Source organism: Poecilia formosa, unplaced genomic scaffold (genome assembly GCF_000485575.1).
Source record: "Poecilia formosa unplaced genomic scaffold, Poecilia_formosa-5.1.2 Scaffold26, whole genome shotgun sequence".
Classification (NCBI taxonomy): domain Eukaryota; kingdom Metazoa; phylum Chordata; class Actinopteri; order Cyprinodontiformes; family Poeciliidae; genus Poecilia; species Poecilia formosa.
The window spans coordinates 3,378,449-3,401,735 of NW_006799965.1; the positions used below are offsets into that span (position 1 = coordinate 3,378,449).

The 23,287-nt window shown below is 38.4% G+C and overlaps 1 protein-coding gene and 1 long non-coding RNA gene across 7 annotated transcripts in view; one reads left to right on the forward strand and one right to left on the reverse strand.

Moving 5' to 3' along the window:
* The window catches only part of nlgn3a (neuroligin 3a), a 168,759-nt gene that overhangs the window by 71,890 nt on the left and 73,582 nt on the right, over positions 1-23,287 (reverse strand). The gene's annotated exons all lie outside the window — the stretch shown is intronic.
* On the forward strand, positions 2,312-16,517 carry LOC107835835 (uncharacterized). The gene is made up of 3 exons (XR_001661668.1): positions 2,312-2,322; positions 3,031-3,036; positions 16,079-16,517. It is a non-coding gene; the product is annotated as an uncharacterized LOC107835835 (long non-coding RNA).

Below are 23,287 nucleotides of genomic sequence, written 5' to 3' on the forward strand. Positions count from 1 at the left end.
TGATATAAATTTGTTATAAAAATATTACTGATTTCACTTTAAAACTTAGGTAACTTTATGTTATTAAAGGTAAAGTTTAATAACGCTGTTCACTTCAGCATTATGCACCACATTGTATGTCCACAATATAAAATCCAAATAAATTAAATTGATGTTTGTATGTGTAAGGTGACAAAATGTGGAAAAAGTTCAAGTAATATAAATTCTTTTGCGTGACACTGTATTGTCACTGAACAAATTGACCTTTAAATAGAATTAGATTTAGGACCAACCCCCAGAGCTGTATAACTTTCCTACAAAAAAAAAATCCCTAAATCATACATGGCCCATTAATAATGCAAATGCAGTGTCCATTTATGTGACAGGAATATGTAGCTGAGTGTGAGCCCACTATCTTGCACAACCATTTAACATAACAGCTTCTGAGTCTCAAAGTCCTGACATCTTCAGTCAAACCTGATTCGCATTTCCTTGAAAAGCCGCGGCACCAAACCCAACTGCCGTCTTTGAGCCCGAGATGACTTATCTCACTGTTTTCCTAATGAGGCTCAAATGAAAAAGTCGACTGGTTTCTCTCGCATCTGAGCACTAGGGCGGTTGCCGCTGTCAGCTCCTGTTAGCTCAGTTCTCTCTGGTTCGTGTTTCACAGAGCACAAACACACTCATCCCAAAGGAGCCAGTCCATGCTCCTTCACAGGCGCCGACCCCCACCAGCCCTCAATTAATTAGTAAAAGAAGGAGCAGCTTCTGCAGGTAATTTGATTAAATACGACATCCCTGCTTTAAAGACTGTGCTGACGGAGCAAAAAATAAGATGGGACGTTGTCGGAAGAAATTGTCACTGTACTCCTACATGACCCACACCTCAGATGCTCCGCTCTCCTCCCTCTCTATCAGCTCAACATCAACGTGCACTCCATTTTCCAAGGACATCTGTGAGACTTATTAGATGAAAAATGCTATATGCTCTAGATTACTGAGCTTGTCAGTCGCCTAATTTGATGCAATCCCCACCAGATCTCTTTGCCTAATTAGGTTTTTTTTTTTTTTTTTACTTGATAGCAGACATTTATGAGTTCCTATGTTTGCACTTTGACTGAATGCTGCACGGAGGTTTTTATCTACGACCATGCTTCTCTGATTAAACCATATGTAAACAACAATGTGAGAGATTACGCATTTCTTGTTCACCAAGGACATCGACAAATGACATTAGTTCCCGACAAAATCTGCAGAGGAAATCGTATTAGCGCAAAAATACACACGTACTGCAAAGTATTCAAATCATCACCTTTCAATTTTGTTAACACGGTTACCCTACTGTTACAGTAATTTGCTCGAAACAACTGAAAAAATGTGAGGTTTCATTCTATTTAATATACAGCGAATGTTTTCTCTCTCCATCCCGAACACTTCATGTCTTTGTGCCACTGTATTGTACTTTGCCCTCAGGCTTGGAAAGGCTGAGTAGAGCGAGGAAGGATGTATCGAGCAACGGCGCATAAATGGAACGACTCGCCATTTCGGTGGGGGCGGGGAGGGGCAGACCACTCATTACACAGATGCATAGCGGTGTTTGTGGTCAGTCAAGGCCAACATCCACCCTTCCCAGTTTGACCTAAACTTGAATGGGCATTGCTGCTCATCTTGGAGCTTCTCTCCTCTAAGCCAACACTCTTTGTATCCTCCAGGGCCTAGTTTCCTTAGAGGTCTCCACGGGCGGTTTCTTACCCAACAACAACGCAAGCATGCTACTAAAGAGAGGGAACCAGACATGAACTAATGGAAGGAAGGATTCTGAATCTTATTAAAGGGACATCTTGTTTCAGTCACTGCTCCATTGAGCCCTCCGGCTTCGTGTCAGTATCAACAGCAAACAGCTAGCAGGTGCAGTGCACAAATGAAGCCAGTTGTGTTGATCGAATCATCTGCTGCTCTACAACCCTACATCTATTCTTTCATTTAATCATGCAGTGAGAATAATAATTTGATCCCCTGAGTCTAATAAGTAATAAGGAAATCAACACACTCTCTTTTTGTGGAAGCTTAATTTTAATTGGGAGAGAAAGAGTAACAAGGATAGAGGTCTTATGTGTGAAAATGCAGCTCCGTAACTCTTCTATAGCGGCTTCTCTCAAGCCTTGCCAGGGTCTGGGGTTTGTGCCGTGCTAGAAGATCCATCTATTATCCATCTTCTGTGTTCTGGATGAGACTATTCCTGACAAAGGCTTTATTGGTGCTGAAAATTGGCCCCTTAATGTGTTTATGGGGCCTAGTAGAAAAAAGTTCCAAATTATTTTTCTTCCACTTTTGTGTTTGACTGTGGGAAATGCATTTTTAAAGGCCACAGCTTAAAAGTTCCCCAACTCAAAACGCATTTGGAGAAGACAAAGTGGACATCATTCAAACACTTTTTTAAAAATATATATTTATTTGGTCACTGGCAAACTTAGAACTAGCCTGTATAAGATCAAAGCTAATTGAAGGTTATTTTATTTTTCTTTAATTTCAAATGAATCACTCCACCTTTTAGAACCTTCTCAATGAACTTCTTACTGATGGTTTTACGGTTCGTCTAAGTCTAGTCGGGATCTGTTATTTTGTTACTGAGGTGCTTTGGCAGCTCTTTGGTCTTGTCCATGGTGGTGGAAATGTTGAAAGGGAAGAAATTGATTTTGCCTACAGGTGTGGCCTTATACACAAAATAAGATACTGGAGTATCTGTCGCTGATATGTTACAGCACATAATATGGTCCTAAACGTGAGGTAATAAAGAGTAATTGTAAAACTGTCACATATGTGAAGGACAATGCAACCCTGTTTTGCACTGTGCGTGTTTAGTGGGACGAAGGCTGTAAAATTCAGAGTGTCCTGCTGCGTCTCACTCTGCTTACTTTCGTTATCGTCTCACTTCATTTTCATTTGATACATAATCCTCTGGAGATGAAAACTCAATGTCCTATACGCAGCCCATCATTGCCCTCAAATGGTCAAATAATTATAAATTCAATTGATCAGAGAATAGTTCAGAGTGCAGTTTATTTAAATCAAGACTAAAACCCCAACTGCTTAGAGTTGCTTTTGAACCATAATAAGTTAAATACTAACCAACAACTGATGTGTGACGATGGCACTTGGCAAAATGTAATGTTTCAATTGTTGACTATGTGTTCTTTGTCTTTTAACTTTTTATGATAGCACTTTGAACTGTATTGTTGCTGAAATGCACTATACAAATAAACTTGATTGAATGATTGATTAAATGAAGTGCTCAGCACCAGGTATGCTGAATCCTCATCAGTGCAGAAAGTATAGCACCATGAGATTAAGGAATATTATTGAATCAATGCTGTACCATCCGAGTAGCAATAGCATCAATTATATAGATGTGACGGAAATGTGTGGTATATCTTGTTACGTTTTGCATTTTCTCACACCATTTAAACAAAAGGTAGACGTGTCAAACTCTTACAGTGGTGATAACATCAAATAAAAATGAAAATGCTCTAAAACTTGTTTTATCTATGGTTGGAAATAATTAAAAGCGCACGATCAGTATGAAATCAAATACTTATTGCCTCACTGTTTCACTCTTTGTTGACTTGTAAAAACAAAAGCTATAAAAATAAAAATCACCCTTGTATCTCATTGGTTAACTCCCCGTAGAAGAAAAACTGTTGGTTAACAACTCTGCTATCATTTGCTGAGGAAAACTGTAATGTGCAGTATTTTCTGACTCTGCCAGCCACACATCTGGCTAAAACATTCTGCAGCCTAGCTAACTGTAGCTCCATGTGCAGAGGTCTGATGTATAGCAAGCTCACGAGGTGAGCCTTATCTCCTCCACCCTGAGAATTCGCAATTCCGTCCTTTCGGATTGGCACCGGGAAAAATCTTGAGTGGCAGGCTCCTGTTCTAATTAAACCTGCAGAAGCATTAGTCCCGCTTGTGAGCAGTTTTCATAATTACCCATGCAATTCATTCATTATTTAATTTAAATAGGTGGCTCAATGGCCAAACATGCGGTGAATTGAAGGTCTAAATTAGGAAAATGCCACAAAGATATTGGATACCTGATTTTTTTTTTTTTTATTATTATTATTTTTTTTACACCTGAGCCACATGTAATGCTTCTGGATGACAAAGGATCAGAAATTAATGGATGGAAATTTGGTCTTATTAAATTTTTAAAGTCTGGAGGTAACATAGGCAAACACGGGAAATCACTCTTAATGCAATGTCTATTAGGTTTAAATAAAATGTAAGTATGACCTTTCTAAGCTCCTTAATTCAGCTAAATTGGCTCCAGAGGAAGCTAATTTAGCTTTTTACAACATGGAGGAAAATGGGCTGCAGAGCAGAGGTACCATCAGCAAATGGCACTGGGCCCTGACTTGTTTGCAGAAGAAAATGTGTTAGCTTTTTATTTTCAAGAGAAAAAACCCTCCCTAAAAGGCTCAGAGACTCCCGCCCCCCTTAGTATTTTCCATATTTTCTACCGACTGTTGGGATTAGCATTATAATTTTGGCCACAATGGTATTGTTAGTGAATATAAATTTGAGCAAAGACTGAATTGCAAATGCAGGGCGCAAAAGCATGCAGTCAGCATGTAATAATATGGCAGGGAAATGTTAAGAGGCACATCTATTTAAATGGCAGAACTAGGGTATCACATAAAGATGACATAAAGTTGAACTCGGAAACAGGCCTGCAAGACCGGGGGAGATAATTGACCCATAATTCAAGTCTACAGTCTTGGAGGTAGACCACTGGCTCAGGCACAACAGGTTAAATGCTAAATAAAATGAACCAACAGGTAAAGCAGTATACCACTGCAATATGAATAGTTAAGTCTGTGGACTCGAAATAAAAGAGCTAAAAACCTTCTAGGTTAATCAAGCTTTTTGTTAATTTTATTGACTTGCATTTTAACAGCTAATTTATTCTATGTCCTTATTGGCTGTTACAGCATTTATTTTTAATAGATATTTTGTGTGTTCAGTGCACAGCATTTGTTTGACTGTTTTGTCTCTGAAAATAACCTAATAAATAAACTTTAGTTTCAATCTGGCAAAACTATAAGGGCCTGGAGATTATATGTCTTATCTTAATTTATAATAAAACACAAACTGTTGATGGAAGAAGTTGATAGAAAGTAAAGGACACACGGTTTGCAGAATCATTTATAAATAAAAATCTGACAGGTGAGGTGTGTGTTTATATTCAGCTGCCCAGAACAGACCTTTGGTTTTTGTCAGGCTGACCCTCCTCAGACCTAAGAAGATTTTCCATTAATGGATGGCGGGACACTGTCCATTCGAAAATGACCTATTCTGGCTGCCCACAGTGCAGTAGGACAAGCTGCACTGCATTTCTAGATCTCTGAAAAGGTTTTCACATAGCTGCCATTCACACACTGACATAAAACTAGAGAAGTCAAAAACTATTAAATACTTGATTCTAACTTCTTTTTTTATATCTATAAAATTGCTCATATTCTATCGTACAGTTGGATTGTTTGTACATAATGTGGGTGCCACAAAGTTGCTCAATTCTACACATTATTTGAAAAATATTCAAAATGTGCTTTACTATAGTTATGCACTTCTGCTTTAGGGGTTTCTAAGATCGTATGAACTTGCCTGCTTCAGTTGTCACAATTTCAATAGTGGAACTGGCCTGGCCATTGCTTTCCAGTGCAGCTCTGCTTGAAAAAAATTCTTGCTTCCAGCACAGTCTTTGCTTTTCCCCCTCGACTCAGATCGTCTCCGGTCGATTTTCAACCCACTCAATCAGCGAACAAAATGAGAAGTTGTGAAAAATGACTTCTCTCTTCGCAGTGGAGGACAGTTGTTTACAATTTCCCGTAAGCTTCTTAGGATCGAACTGGCGCATAAGATACGTCATGGATGAACGTTAGCGACTGGGTGAAGTGTAGCAATCATTTCTCAACAGGTGAGAACCCAAACCCTCTGTATGAAGCAAATAGCGTAGGACAAAGCTGTGGTTTTTATCAGGCTGTAGTGGAACATTAACATCATTTAGCTCCATATTTTATACCTTGTCTACTAAGTGACAAGTTACTGTTTGCGCTATTGATGCTGAAGAAATCAGCTCAATGCTGCCACCTCCATTTTTTGCTATCCTATCAGTGTGTATGCAGTGTTAGCTTTCTGCCTCATTTTTCCTTTGGTAAAATATATATCATAGTTTTGTTGGTCTATCAAATAAATCTCAATACATTCAAGTTTGTGGTTGTAGTACAAACCACTTTGGTTTTACTACCAAAGACTATGAATACAATGCAGAGTAAAATTTATTTTTTTGTGTGAGTTATGAGACCAAACATTGAAAATTCAAATATGAGTGATTTTGATGTTTCCACTTCAAGAATTGACATTTTTGCGATCGAGTCAGAAGCAACACATGCACATCCTCAAACTTTAGCTTCATGGTCTGGCACGTTAGCGGTTCAACTAATATGATCTGTATCATTAAATTTCTGACACTCAAGAATCCATATCCATTTCAGTCCCTGTCAAGCATTGTTAACTTCTTTACTGCTAAATTAAGCAGGAGATATGCTGCCTGAATGGAGCTGTATACAGCTCCTGACAATGGAAGCACAGGGGCCAACAGCGTTTCGTGAGAAGTGAATTAAATTTGTAAGCTTGTGTTGTGTGGTGTGTATACTCTGTGTTTTTTGATTTCATCAAATATTTATGACGGAGACCAATTTTCCAGGATTTATTACTCGCATTTTCTTGGTACATGCTGCTCTAAGCATATGTGAAATTATGGGTTTGTTTATTTTTGGGTCAGCTTACAGGTAGAAAGCCCACAGCTCAATCATTTATATTGCCACTACAGTGTTTGCAGCACAACTTGCTGTTAACGTAACCAACTAGCACATTTGGAAAAGAAAGATCTGATGTGCAGCACAAGGCAGACAGAAATCAAAGGCCATGGTTCTCAAGCTGCGGTGTGAACACCACTGGTGACACTTGAGAGGCCCACTATGACAAAACTTGGTATTAACTATTGACAAGCTAAACAAAAACTGTGCACCAGGAATAAGTGGAATTGGTTGCGACTGTGGTCTATCTATTTCTGGATAGTTGTAAGAATTTACTGCAGTAATAAACAAGAACCGATGGGGGAAAAGGCATTTATTCAATTCAAAATATTGATGATTGGCCAAATCACTGGTGAAAATTGATTTAATGATAATACTGACAATTTAGAGCAATTGTCTTTGAGAATATTTAGTATGTATGTTAGTCTTCAACCCTGTGCAAACAGCCCAATGCATGCACACAGCTGTGTCTATGTGTGGCTGTACAAAAGTGCAAATAATTTGTTTGTTATTTTTATTTATTTATTTTGTCCTTTGGCTATTACTAAGTTTTATGCAAGGTGTCCATATTTGATTTTGAGGTTCATGTGCAATTTAGACTTGTGATATTGTCAGAATTTGTCGCATTTTATTTTTGTATGTCGTTTTTTTTCTTTCAGTTAGGTTTTTCATGTGTTGTCATGAGTTTAATTGTATTTTAATTTAATAATGTGGTGTCCTCTTGAGCATCGCATTTTATTTACTTCCTGCTTCTCCTTGGACATGGTCAGCCCTGTTGTCATGCCTGTTATGCTCCGTATTCCTGTTATGTTCCTGTTTTTATTGTGTTTTCAAGAATTCCACGCATGACTTTGTTCCCTGAATTCTATTGTTAGCTCTTCTTCTAAGAACACAAGACATCTTTCTTTTTTTTCTTTGTCAACTTTAAAACTGGAAATTATTATCATGTGGATCTAGTAGATACATGTTTTGTCTTTTGTTTTTTATCTAAACACAAAAAAGCCATGTTGTACCATTATTTTACAAAGTCATATAAAGGTAGGAATACCTGGAAACAAAATTTACTTAATACCTGTTGTATTAAGTAAATTTTAATAGCGAACTGGAACTGGACAACTTCACAACACATGCTGTAAACACTCATATAACTAACCAGATAAAAGCCAAAAATAGACACTTCCACTTGCTAAGTTGTCAGGAAATTGGAAAAAAATATATATATATATATATATTAGCAGACTTGTAACTGTGCTCCAGTGACCCAGAAACACATATTTCTAATTGTTCTATCAGGTCTCTTGGGCTTACTTCACAGAGCTTTGACCTCTTTGCAATCAGGCCATAGCACAGAGCTCATCAGAACCCAAAGGAGAGCCTATCCCCTCAAGCATTCCTCCCTGAGCAGGCTGCTTCAAATACCACCTCATCCTCTTGATGGCATCCAGGCTCGGTGCTGATCGGACATGTGAGCCTGGACGCGTGTGGGACACAAAAGTCAAACGTCCACCAACAGCTCTATTTGTTCTCTATATTCCCTTGGAAGTGCAGCGGGGGACCAAGCCACGGCAAGATGGACTGCGTATGCTATTTTAACCTTTCTCCTTCCTGGACAATCTAATAACATCAGGCTGCGGCGATGCAGCAAAGTCGGCCTCAGCCCAAGGTGACTCTGGCGGGAAGAGGGGGTGGGAGGGGTGAGGGGGTGTGTCTCGTGGCCAGTTGGATGAGATCTGCTCACATATCCTGAAGCACCTCTGATTTCACTATAATACAGATGAAATTGTGAGCGATAAGGAATGTGCCACCGAAAGTGTTGCAACTGTGCTGTTGATAATAAGTGACCTTTTTTTTTTCCCTTGGTACAGCGAAGAACAAAAAAAAGAGAGAGAGAGAAAACAGTATTGGTTGGTGATGAGCTCCATGCTGATGCAGACGAAATAAAAAAAAAAAAAGCCACTCTAAACAGTTTAGGGGTTAAGACTTCAATTCTTATCAACTCTTTGATTTCATCAGCAATATGTTTAGAAAAGAAAGTCATAAAAAAAATTTTTCTGGATAGCAGCTTAGGCCTCTGGAACACTGATGTCTGTACTTTCCAAAATATAATTCACTGGGGCTCTCTCTATCTGATTTCCGTGGGACATGTCAGGGGCTAATTGTTAAAAATTGAGTTATTGAGCCGTATGCCCTTCTGCAGCCCCTGAAGGACTAGCACCAACACAAACAGCTCCCGAACACTATTGGAATTCCACCGGAGTATCCCGGACTTACCCCGGCCATAATATTGCTCTAATAATTGGAGCTCACAAGTCATCAAATATCATGGCGGTTTGTTCAATTGATTCAGACAGCATATAGGAGAAGAGGAACGAACACGCATTTCCAATTTACGCATTTGTAATCTGGACGGCATTCTTGGACTCTGTTTTTAATAATGGGAAACTGTGCAAGGCTAAAACGGTGTTTTTGCAATCTGTCCTCTGGCTAGTGGCGCACAAGCGAGCGTACATGCAAATATGATGCCGAGCTCAGCGGCATCATTAAACTCAAGACAAGTGAACACAGAGCTCTTTTCCAAAGAAGAGAGCTACCGTGATGGCGGGGATGCAGCAAAACACCGCGATTGATTAATGTAATCCAGTAATTTGATAGGCTTTATTTTGACAGCACACTGTTCAAATGGAGTGTTTGACAGAGCAGAAGTGGGGTGTCAACAGCCTGTTTGCCACATTCTGCAGCTGCTGCAGCAGCACTGAAAGTGATGAGAGCTATATCGCATCCCATCAGTAGAGGCGGTGGATTACTTTTTTTTTTTTGTGCAGACTGCTGACTTCTGCACACAGCAGAATGAGGTTGAGTGAAGGCAAGTCACAGAGCTGGATGATAATAAACCATAGTTGTGATAAAGATGTAATGGATGTGGAATCTGGGCAAAAAAGCAAAAAGGGAAACAGTCATGAATATTATCATAGAGAGTGTGCGCGTGACATGGATTGGGCTGGTCTCATTGCACACACTGGAACCGCACTTAAAAATAAAAAAAAGAAAAAAAAAAAGAAAAAAAAAAGAAAAAATACATCCCTGCTGACTCCCTTTGCAGACGACGCTCTTATCACCTGCGAACAGGATGGAGGCGGCAATGTGTCCAATCAAACAGTTGTCGTTCAGAAGTGTTTGAACATGTTTTAAAGCATTTCAAGAGCAAACTGAGTTTAATTAGAATGGCTGCTGGTTAGCACTAGCTGCAGCCAAAGACGACTACTCAGAGGATATCAACGGTGCCTTGAGCCCTTGCTGTGCGGCTCTGGCCTGGCCGAGTCTCCAAAGTTCAGAATCTGAATCTTTTATTAAAAAAAGAGGGAGTGTTAAAAAAAAAAGGAGAAAAATCAGGATAAAAATGGTGGAAGTTCGTTTGGACATTTGCATAAATGGTGTAGTTCTATGAAAGTGCTTGAAAGAGCACGGTCTATTTTACCGACAGGATAAAGTAACATTTCACTCTTGCTTGATTGTTTTTTTGTTGCTTCCATGGATGGATGTGTGATCCTCTGCCTTTCTCTGATTGGGTCAAGGAGGTAACAGGTCCTGGAGGGACCTGGCCAAGAGGAGTCGGCCCTGATCTCAGGCGCTTCAAACTTGCTTCAGCACTGTTCCCCAAAGGTCGTGGCTCAAAGATGCCAACACAACCAAATCATCTGTAATAAGGCAAAGATGAGACCCCGAGACTCCTTAACCAGACACTCTCATGACTTCTCCAGTTTTTACAATCAAACATCACAAACTACTTTTTGAAAAGTGGAAGTAGTGATAGACAGCTGTGAGCTTTTTCCACAAAAACACGTGGATTGGACATCCAAACACTCATGATCCCTCAGTAACTCTGTGGGGGTAAAGATCTATTACACTGTTCCATGGCTATGATCAAAAATATGACACGGCCCTGTGTGAACACATTCATGCTTTTTACCCTTAAATAAAAAAAGTATTCGCCTCTCTGAGCAGAAACTAAATGCGATGAATGCTGAGTGGGAATGTACTAAGTAGCACAGCATCCCTTCTCAATGCTCCCCGGTATACAATACACCCAAAGGGAATCGTGAATAATAAAGACTTCAAATGACAAGCACGCAGCGGGGTTAATGATAAAGGTCAACTTGCCAGTATGTAGCCTGCTAGTATAAAGGCCAAGTGGCGCAGGATTCACAATTCACACGGGCTCCTGGCCAATATATGGCAGCAGGACCCAGGGTTTTCCAAACCAGATGAGAGCCGTTTCTATGCAGCAAATCCATTTCCAGGGCGGCTGCCAGGTGCTGCACTCCTTACTGATGCTTTTATTAGCCTGCTACGTCAGGTTATGCGATGACAGAAACTAATAGAGTTTGATGTGGGGGGGGAGGGAGAAAGCAGCGAGGCTCGTAAGTATGTAAACAAAACAGGAACGAATGAAACTCTGGATTACGAGGGAGAAATCTTAGGACAGAGAAAGCTATTGAGGTTACAGATTTTCAATAAAACTCGCAGCACAGCAGAGGAGAAGCAGGATATTCAAGTGCAGAAACGGTGCTATTGAAATATATGATGCCGGGGATCAGAAATGCTGTTCCAGTAGACCAATAAAGACTTGACTGGCATCAAACACATTAAGGCACTCAGTATTTACAGTCGCTTGCAAGACTGTTCACTGCTTTTGAAGTTTTTTTTTCTATTTCGTCAGGCTACGACCACAAGCTATATTGTATTTTGGGAGGATTTTAGTTGACAGACTGACACAAAGTAGTGCACTATTTAAAAAAAAGAATTTGTTTCCCCTCGAATTAAAGTCAGAAGTTTGCCCTATATCTGTATTTATCTTCCTTGTTCCCTAACCCCTATACAAAAAACAGTGTGGGTCAGAGCTGAACTTCACATCAAGCCTTGTTTATTCTTCACATGAGTACCTTTAAATTTTCATTTCATACCAGCCACTGATTCAGCATTTCTAATACCAACGCAGACTCAACTTTGTAAAAAATGTGTCGTAGTTGGCTGAAATCACATAATTTATTTTATTTTTTTTTTTTTACATTTTTTCTCTCTCTCTCTCTTTCTCTCTCTCTCTCTCTTTGCATCCATAAATTGAAAAACTTTGCACAAAAGTGTGCTCTGATGTGTAGTGTGAATTAATTGAACTCTTAGAACACAAACTGACAAAATCTGATTAAATTAAATAAAACTTCTGGGTCTTAATAATTTCAATAACTTTACTGGTTCGGGATTTATCGTTACATCATCCATTTGTATTTGCTGAATCATTACCCATGAAGCCCTTTTGCTAAAAACCTCAACCCTTGAAAAACACATTTAATCCTCTGATGAACATAACAAATCAAATTAAATGATAAAAACCGCAAAAGTAGAACAGTGTAGCCTGTGTTAAGACTCATTTCTCCCTCCCCAGAAGCACACACACAAATGCTGCAGGGTAAAAAGTTTCCTTAACTTATTCCATTTCTTTCCTTGTTATTTTTAAGGAAATCATGTCTGCATAGCTCAGTTAATGACTGATACTGAAATAAATTTATGAACATCTGTGCTGCTTCCTCTTCTTGGTAAGCAGCTCTGTCATGCTGTGATGTAAGAATCTTTTAAACTCTGTTGGTACACAAAAATACTCTTTTGTTGCAGTTGCTGGCTTTATTACAACAGATATATCAAAAACGGCTATAAATTATTCTCAGTTTTGATCATTTTAGAATAGCGCTAGAGATAACTTAGCCAAACTTGACAAACATACAACACACAAAAAAATTAGCATTTTTCCCCATATGTTTTCTAATGGTTTAATTTATAACAATGACATTTTCATTAAACTTAGACAAAAAATGATAGATTTCAACAAAACGGATCTTTGACATTTACAAATAGAAATAGATATATTTTTTTGTGAACTGATAAAGCTTTATCAGTTCACAAAAAAATATATCTTTGCTAAATATACCTTGCTTTATCAAGGTGCTATCTAGAAAGGGAAGAGGAATTGGCAATGTCATGTATCAATCAATCAATCAATCATTTAATGAAGGTTATTTGTATAGCACATTTCAGCAACGAGGCAGTTCAAAGTGCTTCACATCATAAAAACACAAAAATAAAAAGTAATAAAAACATGGCCCTAGGAAAACTACTAGCTAATATGTCATTGAAATCTGCTTTTAGTTACAATATGAAGTATTGCAGCGCCTGTTAAGCTGCGTTAACAAAGAACTTGTTGAATCTTTGCTTCAAAATAAATGATTTTAAGTCGAAAAATGATGAAGGCTTGTTTGTTTTAAGTAATTTTGTAATCCCTAAAACTCATCCTTCACCTACCAGCCCAAAGCCATCACCGTGCTTCCATAAGTACTCAGGCACTCAATGAGAACCCAGTTTCTTGTACTCTGGCTTGCAACATTAAAGCCATCCCAGTCTCCTCTAATTCTCAACATTTCCCACCAGAAATCTACTTCTTTACTGACTTGAAAAGAAAGAGTGGGCAAAGAATGTGGTGAAAAATCCAACATGGATCTGTTTTATACCAATCAAGACTTTTCAGCGAGGAAAATAAAGTTAGACTGAGTTGGACTGTGGCCATGGCTTCTTTGACTAGAGAAAAGGAGGCTGCACTGAATCTCACACTGCAGCTGAGAAAAAAAGAGAGAAAAAAAACAAAAAAAAAACAATAGTGCTTTCTTTTTGCTGCTTGAGTGATAGTGCCCTCCCACACATTGGTAAGCTTCCTTAAGGTTATACAAATCCACAAATGACCCTCTTTAAAATCAATTCTCAGTGGAGAAACATAGTACAAAAGACAGTTTACATAATCTGCAAATAAACGCTGCCTATGTTAGATGTGTGGATAAGCACCTCTTTCCTTTCCAAAGTTCTGCAAAGGTATCTATCGCCAACAGCTTTCTTCTAACTATGTGTAACTGGGAAATGGAGTCTTGTGGTTTGTCTGATCACAAAATCGCACGTAACTCAGAAGTCCACTGGTCACATTAGCTTTTTTGTCATTTCCTTAGTTGTCTCACATCATCAATCAAATTTTAATATCAAAGATAACCTGAGTAATTTAGAAAAAAAAAACAGTTTTGAAATGATGATTACATTTATTAAGGGAAAACAGTAGGGACAGTGTGGCATTGAAGGACAATTTTTATATCACAATAACAAACATTGTGTCAACAGCAGCAGAGTTTATAGGTGAAAACAACTGCTGATCGAAGGAGACCCAAAAAGACTCGTTTTAGCAAAAAGCATATCTGATATACATTATGGGGTCAGTCTGATGGTCAGGGATGCTTTACTGCTTCAGGACCTGAACTGATTGTTTTAATAGATGGAGTCATGAAACCTGCTTTTACAAGGAAATCCTGAAGGGGAGTGTTTGGCCATCAGTAAGGACCTTAGCTTAAGCGTTCTTGAGTTATGCAACAGGATTAAGATCCCAAAAACACCAGGAAGTCCACCCCTGAATGACCCAAAATAAGAAAAACAAAACAAAGTGTTTGAATAGGTCTAATCAAAATCTGGACTTAAAAATATTTGCGATGCAGTGGTGTAATCTTGTGCCTCGTCAAGATTGCACCACAGGACCATCAGAGTTAGCATATTTTCTCTAATAAGTGAGATAATTGTGACTCCGCTTTCCTTTGTTTCATGTTTAAATATTCTTGATCTTAAACATTTGAATGTGTCAAAAAAAAAAAATTAAAAATTAAAAACAGCAGAAAAGTACCGAGGAATAAACGCAATATCACATCAGTGTAGAATCTTCCCCTAAACTCTACACAGTCACGACTCTGAACAGAAACAATTCTCACGTCTGTCCTATTTTAATAATAGAAAACTCCCATTCAATGGGTGTAATTAAGAGAACTGTGACCAGACCTTGTTCGTACTCTGTCTCCAATCCTTCCTCCCCCGATTGTTAGTTGCGTCCACTGTGACGGTGCAACACAAGCTGTTAATTTTCCACTCTTTCGCAAACAACTTCGCTTCCCACTTTAATCCGTCATTCTAAAACTGTCACCTATCGTTGCTTAGTAGTCGCGTTCACCGCCACCTAAAATGTTGGCACTTTCACCTACACTTCTCTTCGGAATGTCCCTAATTGAACCACATTCCTCTCCCTGTTCTCTTCCTCCTACTTTTTCACCTTGTCAGTTTGTCATTTTTGTCCTCGCCGTCTCCAGACGCCTCCCTCTGTTAGCACCTCTGCAGAGGCGCTTGTGTGGCAGCAGCTGTGGAGAGCTTTTCCCACACAAGCAAGAATTGTTGACCTTGGTGCTAAGGCTTGGTCACTGCTATGATTAATGCCTCTACAAGACAAGAAGCCACTACCTCCACCTGCCTCGACCAGTCTATATCTTTTAACACTAATCATCCCTGTCCTAGGGATGATGCGTGTGAAAGATTTGTCCTCATGATACACCAATCTTCTCTTCAAAACTGCTGCTGAAGAGGGAGTAAACAACTGCAAACAGGGGAGTTTTAGCTTCACAAACACTTTTTTTTTTTTGTTCTCTCCCTCTTCCAGAATGATGAAAGGCGTTGTACTGGGCTCATCTGGAAGGGGTACATGCTGGCTGTTGTTCGATAAGGCAGTTTACCTGTTTGCGTTTTACCCTCAGGAAGAAGAAGCGCCTGTGTGTTTTGTGGTTGTGAAGTTAAAAATCCCTCAAGGACAAATGCGCTAAGAAGAAAAGCTGTGCTGCCATTAGGAATCCCATGCTCCCTCCTGGCGCGGAGCATAAAGCAAAACAAAGCATTCGAGCAATGAATCACCTCAGATAGATCTTTCAGGCACCATAAACAAGATTCCTAATACAAGCTGGGAATAGACTAAAGTTATAATGGTCTCAGAAATACAAATATTCACCTTCGGGTGTACAATATATCTTGCCGGTGTCATCTCCTGACAGAATTATATTTGTTCAAAGACTTCATACAGCGATATGTACTGTTTTCATTTAATTGATTTTTTTGTCCCCGTGTCAATATCTCTAGCGGAGAAACAGAACAGTAATTTGCTGTCCCTATTACCCACAATGCATTGTTTTCTTTTTTTTTTCTTTCTTTTCTGTAGTTGTTTGTGTCCTTAAATTCACTTGAGTTTGGTAATGTAAATGTCTTTACAATATTTAGTTGGGGCCTGCCCATAGCATTGCATAGGGAAGATCAGTGACTGGCTTGTGAAGCAAGCCTTTTCCCTAAAGTTAGCTATTAGCTAATTTTCTCATTAATTAGACATGTTTAGTATACTAAATGGAGCAAGTCAAATTAAAACAACATGCTACTGATGCTCCACATGCTGCTGCCAGCATTTAGGCTAACATTAGCATTTTGGCTAATTTTAACTTATACACTAATTTTAACATATAAAATGGCATGCATCCATGTTATTCAACATGCTTGTGACTCTCCACATGCTGTTGAGTACATTGCAGCTTTCTTTAGCATTGATGCTAATTTTTAGCATCAGAACCCTGGGTTCCAACCGACGAGCACACTTTGGCAGGCCCCACTTAAATTCCGTCAGGAATTTTCTAGTTGGGGCCTGCCATAGCATTACATAAGGAAGGGCGGTGACTGCCTTGCGAAGCAGTACAAAAAAACAATACAAAAGTAAAGTCAAAGTGTCAGGATTTGAGTCTTCTGTGTTTATTTTTGGGGTTTTTCTGTGTTTGTTGTGATCCTGTTCCCTGTGAGTCTCTGTGATGTCCTGTCCTCCCTATTAATTGTTTCCCAGGTGTGTCTCGTTCCCTGATCACCCTCCCAGTGTTTTTAAGTCCACCTGTTGTCTTTGTCTGTTGTCAGATCCTAGTCGCATGTAGCTTGTCGTCAGTAGTTTTAAGTCGAACTGTATAGTCCTGAGGCTACTTTGCTCCACGTTCAGTCTTTGTGTCAGTTGCTACCGGTATTTAGCTGTCTGCTTTTTGTCTCTGCCGTGCTGCCTGATCTGGACTGTTTGAGCCACTTTCATCGTTAAATTCATCGTCACTTTCTTCATAACCTGGACTCCTGCGTTCATTCTCACCTTCACAAACCACCACTTCATAACACAAAGAGCTTCAAACCTCTTTAAAAAACCTCAAGAAGGACTCAAAACTGCAGGTTGAGAAGATTGAGACAGAAAAGAGGCAAATGATGTCTGAAATCAATGCATATGAAGTGAAGGTTGAAAAACATCAAAGTGAAGTGAAGAAACTTGAGATTGAGGTGTCCCGAAAGATCGACGAAATCAAAATAATGAGATTTTGAAAGAAAAAGACAAGTACAGACTTCTTGAGGGCAAGGTAAACACTCTGGAAAAACAGTTGAAAGAGGCAGAGAAGGAAAATAAAATTCTTGAAGAGAAACTTCCAAAAACCCCAATGGAGGAAGCCATGGATAGAACTAAGCAAGAGTTTAAAGCAAGGGTCGATTTATCTTCAAGCGCATTAGCTGTGGAAAAACAGCGAAACAGGACATTAAAAGAATGTCTGATGAGAAAAGAACAGGAGGTAAGTAAACTCATGGAGCAGCAGGCTGAGACCTCCAAGCTCTTAGCCTTCCAACAACAGAGAGAGGCTGCGGCTGTGAAAATGTTTAGCCCACACAGAATCTGATTGGAGAGACCTAAAGACAGAAATTAAATCCTTAAATTATCATATAAAGGTGCTAAATGAAAAGAGGGAGAGGGATCAAAACCAAATTAAAGAAGCCACCGACCAAGTGCAGAAGGTGACACAATTGTACATCAGTGAGAAGATGGAACATGAGATATGGAAGGAATCCTTAAAGAGCAAAGAGGCAAAGGTAGAAGATGAAATTACTTTGAAGGGACCTACAGATGTAAGCAAAATTGAAACAGAAACCAATGATAAACAAGTCAGAGGTTCAACCACCGATCCAGGAAAAAAAAGTCCAGCTACCCAAAACAAAGTCGATATGTAATCGAAGAATTCTGCTTCTGCGTGAAGGCAAGTTGGAGCCAGCATTTAAAGAAGGCCACCTTACAACACAACCAAAATTAAAACTGCAGCCAACTCCCCCAAGCAAAAGGAAGCCTGAAATCCCGCATTTTACACCGACAGACAGGAAAACTGAGCGGAGAAAAATTAGCGGGCAACCTGGCGGGATCGTAGATGAGAACGGTAAAGTTCCCTCATTAGAGGCTAAAGGCAAAAATATATCATGAGGTGCGTTTGGATGGATGGATGGATGGATGGATGGATGGATGGATGGATGGATGGATGGATGGATGGATGGATGGATGCATGGATGATGGATGGATGGACAGTTCCAATCATGAAATAATAACGTCATGAAATAATAACGTCTGCATAGACTCTCTTTTGTTTGGCCATAACCATAATTTTCTGTTTTAATCGAATCAACTTTAGATTAACTCATCAATTAATAACTTGCATCCCTACCTGTACTGAACATTGTGTTTCTTTCTACGATACACTCTAAACTAAATGCATAGGTTTTCTCCGGGTGCTCCGGTTTTTCCTACCATTCAGGAAAAAAAGTGATTAGGCGGTAGCACTTTATTTGATGGGGTGTGAATAAGACTGTCATAGCACCGTCATAAACATGACATAACACCTGTCATGAACATGAGGAAGTCTTCATGACACTTTATGACTGTTGTCATAAAGTGTCATTTGGTAAATTATGACACTTTTAATACAAAGTTGACATTATTCAAAATGTCTTCGTTATGACAACTTGACATTAACCAAGAAATCATGATCTGACATAAATTTGTTATAAAAGCATTACTGATTGCACTTAAAAAAATATGTAGCTTTATGTGGTAATATTTTATTGCTCTGCCATTTTGCTAGTCTTAAATTTCTTAATTTAATTGATCCTAAAGTGTTACAGCAAGATGTCTAAAAAGTATGGAAGCCCATCTCCGCCACTATCTTAAGTTAAAAAATAAATAAATTATCTCAAAATAATGAGATAGTATCTCATTATTTTTCATATCATGGACCAGCCATTTGCAGTCCTCATAAATATTCTACGCAGACCACAATTCATGAATAAAATTCAATTTAAAAGAACACCCAGCACAGGCTGTTGATACAGATTAAGAAAATGTCAACATTTTACTGATAAAAGGTTTTTAAAACATTAAGAAAAATAAAATATTTTCCAAACAACACATAGTTGAATAGATTAAACAATATTTTAATAAAACAACATTGTTTGCTTTCATAAAAAAAAGTATTTGGTAAAAAAAAAACTACTCAAGTACTTAGCAACTGTTTGATATTAAATCATAATAGCTGGTTTAATTCATAAGAGAAATATGTAATCAGACAGAAAATATCAACTTGGATCTGGACTTTGATTGCAACTTGAAACTGTTTTGATTAAAATGATCTCAGTGTTTCTCTGACTGTACATCTAGAGTTGGTGCCATGCTAGCCAGTGACCCTCAACCCCCATCCCAAGTTTATTGCAACCTTCATATGACTGTCTTAATGGATTTCCCTGTATCTTTGAAAGCCAATTCTGTGCTTGCCTGTACAGCAACATGTTCCAAAGCAGTTAATGCAATTCACACATTTTGCTGCTGTACATTTAAAGAAGAAGGGACCTTCAATTCACATCCACCGGTAACTGAGATTATTTTTTATGAGCTAGACTATAAAACCAACCCAAACAATCCGAAATATTGGAGGTCACACAAAAGGAGCAGTTGGTGTGAATAAATCCTCTGATGTATTAATACAACTCTTAAAAGGGCATCTGGCTCCGAAAGCAATAAGAAAGGCCAGGTATTCACACAAAAACTCTATTTGTGAAGGTTTTATAGCTTTGACCTAAAAAAAAAAAGTCAGAGCTGGAAGAATATTGTCATTGCTGTAGGCAACACTACGACTACACACCTATACACCTGTTGTTAATTTGGCATTTTTAGCTAACAAGACAAGACATCAGTAACAGGATTTCTTTTTTGGCCAGTAAGAAATAAAAAATAAAATGTTCTTGCAGCACCATCATATTGTATGTGTGACCAAGAAAGCTGAGGTATCATTCGTGATGAATTGCTCAACTATTAACCCCCAATAACCAAAACCTTCAAATAATGATTTGGTGATGCTTTTCTTCAGCAGAGTAAGAGGAGCTGCTAGAAGCTGTCTCCCTAGGCATTAATAAAAAGAAGGATGGAGCTTTATACAAGCAAGAGGTTGAATATTTGAGATTGTGGCAACAGTTCCCTGCCAAAGGAAATCAACCGTAAATGAACAGCTAATGGTGCAATGGAAGTACTTAAATACACCATAGTAAGTGTGTCAAAGTCCACAAATGAATCTAGTTGGGAATCTGCTGGATGTTCAGATGCTTCCAGTCTAACAACGCTTGATCTGTTTTGCAAAAAGGAATGGTCAAAAATGTTAGCCTCTCTCCGCTCAAAGGTGTCAGAGGGCAGAATATAAATGCGTGCTAAATGTTTCTTTGTGCAATCATAGCTTAGTTGATGTGAATTCATTTGCAAGGCAGCGTAAAATCATCAAGACAATCTAACTCAGATTGTGGTGCGTTTTTGCACTGTAACAATATGAGGTTTTGTCTGGACCGCAAGCGGTCTCCACAAAGCACGTCCTCCATCACCAAACAGTAAAGGTCAAACTTCCAGCAATAAACCTTCTCATTCACAAACACTGACACAAGCCTGACATTTTCCCTCGGTGAACCGCCGCTCCATCTTTGCATTTCATATTCCCATCTTTGACTGAAGTGCTCCATTTTTACAGGAGATGCTCTGAAGGACCCCTTGACCAGATGAAAGCAATTGTCGGTTGGCTCTCTGATGTCTTTGTAATGCATATTTGCGGCTTTGGTGAAAGTACTACAATCATCTAAACGTGTTTTCATCTCTGGACAGTGCTACAGCCGAGCTTTGCTTTGCATAGTGAAAAGCCCTTCTGTACCATAGACATTAATTTCTTAATGTCACGGTTTTCCAAAAATGTCATGCTTATGAAATATAATGAGCTCTGTTCTTGTTTCCATTTGTTCCAGGATGAAGGGAGGACAAACTTTTAATTACAACGCACCACCAAAATCTCAACTGAAATAAAAGCAATGTTTTAATTCAAGTAAGATGAAGCGCATTAATTCGGTACGCACAAGTTGTCTAACGCTGACACTCAGCTGATAGTTAAAACAGGAAAGATCATTTTAAATACTGCAGGTATACCACACACCACTGTATTAGTAAGCGTTATGTTTTAGATATTTTCTCAAATAAATGACAAAATATCCATTTTGTCATTTGAAGATCCCTACTGTTTTGAGTTTTGCTGTCTTGCTGAGTGTAGAGGTACCCAATGAGACAAACGGAAAACAAGCTGAAAGCTAACAAATAGTCATATGGTGATTGTCATTTGAAAAAAAAAAATAAAAATGAACCCATGACATCCAATATGTAAACTGCCGTTACCTGGCCATATTTTAAATCGATCGCCTCGTCTTGTTTTGCAGGAGCAGGCGTGATAAACGACCCCTGTCAGTTTTAAACTCTGTGACAAATATACTGTATCACCAGTGACAGGTTTACATAAAAGCCATCCTCTGTTTTTATGCCACGGTGTTGTCTTTTAGTGGAGTAGAAGCAGCAGAATGATTGGATTTGAATTTGTAGCACCAAAGGTTATTCAAGTTTATGCAATGAAACAGCTGGAATGCAATCTAACTTTAAAATTGTAAAAAAAAGTAAAAATAAAAATAAAAAAATTACATAGTTTGATACATCAATAAGTTTTAGTGAATGTGCAACCAGAAGTGTTTACATCCACCAAAATAGCTGAAGCGTTAACTTGCTATGAAGACTAATGTTTTCTGCCTCCAGGGCTCAAGGAATATTTCATTATAATAAGAACATGAGAACAGTAAACCCATGATAGCAAATATGAGTTTGCACATGCTCCCAATTCAGAAAACAGGCACGAGGTTCAGATTTGTGCTTATAAAGTGGCTTACAAAGCAAACAGAATCTCTGCTGAAACAGTTTACCCACATTTAAATGAGTCATTATGCATGCATTTTCCTCCAAAACCATATTTATTTAAATAATAGCTAGACCAAATAACTCTTCATTCTCCATCACCAAAATAATTAGGGTAATGCAGATTTTGCTGAAAAAGTGAAAGATGTGTTAAAGACAAAAAAAAAAGCAGCGCAGGCAATTGATTCGTTCTTCTGGACTTAATATAAAATTGTCATCTAATCATTGTCAGATACAAAACCTACAACTGAGACTTTCTAATAGGTGCCTCATATTGGATTTAATTAATAAATATTTACAAATAAATGAACTATTTAGAGAAGATACTGTATGTCTTTATCATGTGCCTTAAGTGAGCCACACAGGGGAATCAGTACATAAGGGGGTGAGAGGCTGAAGTGGCGAACCGTGAATGAAGGGGTCAGTTTTATGGAAGCAGGTCCGAAGTTGGTCGTTTTGCTGTTGTTGTTTTTTTTTTAACTGTGCAGTGATAAGAAGATACGAAGAAACGTAATCTTGAACAGTAGAAATGAAGAACATTGTTATGAACTGTGAAATGTCATACTGGAGTGAAAATCATTCAAAATTCAGTAAAAGAACTAGGGGGTGTCATTAGATATCATGTTATAACATTGCCACAGTATTTTTCATTAAAGGAAAGTCTGCCTTGGAAAGCTCCATTCAGTTGCTGTCAACGCGAAACTTTGATTGGTGAAATAAGTGTGAGCTATTAAAAGGAGCCCTGAATTTCAGTGCATTAAGCTCGACACATTTACATACGTTTGAGACTCTGATTTTGAAGTCGAAGAGGAAATGTTTGTGTTGCTGCCCTGCCATTTGTGAGGCAATGCAACTCTGTTGAAAAAACACACAATGACAGATAAGGTACAAACAACTTGCTGGCAGAATGTTTTTTTTGTTTGTTTTTTTATTTACATTTTCTGAAATCTTTGTTCTAATGTGAAAAGGTTTATGCTTTTTGGGCATTATGACCATTTTAAATGGTCAAACTACACACCACAATGTGCAAATAGTGGCTGTAATGTTTTACACCGATTCGATTCATTATAACAGATGTTGCAATTTATAAAGCCTTTAATCTGTGTGTGTGAAAAAAGGGGGGTTTTTCATATAAACCAAAAATGTTAAGATCTCTCCTCCTGCCTGTGAAGCGCTCTCATATTGTGAGTCGGATGTATTTTTATAATCCTAATTTATCCACTAGTACTGTACTAAAAGGGAACTAAATAAAAAACACAGAGAACATCATAAACGTTACTGCTTTAAAATTATGAAAGACACAAAAACAGATTCTGTGAAACCAACAGGTAATCACAGATAAATTGGTGAAAGAAACTTTCTGCCACCACTATTTGCAGAATCAAAATTGTTTTAG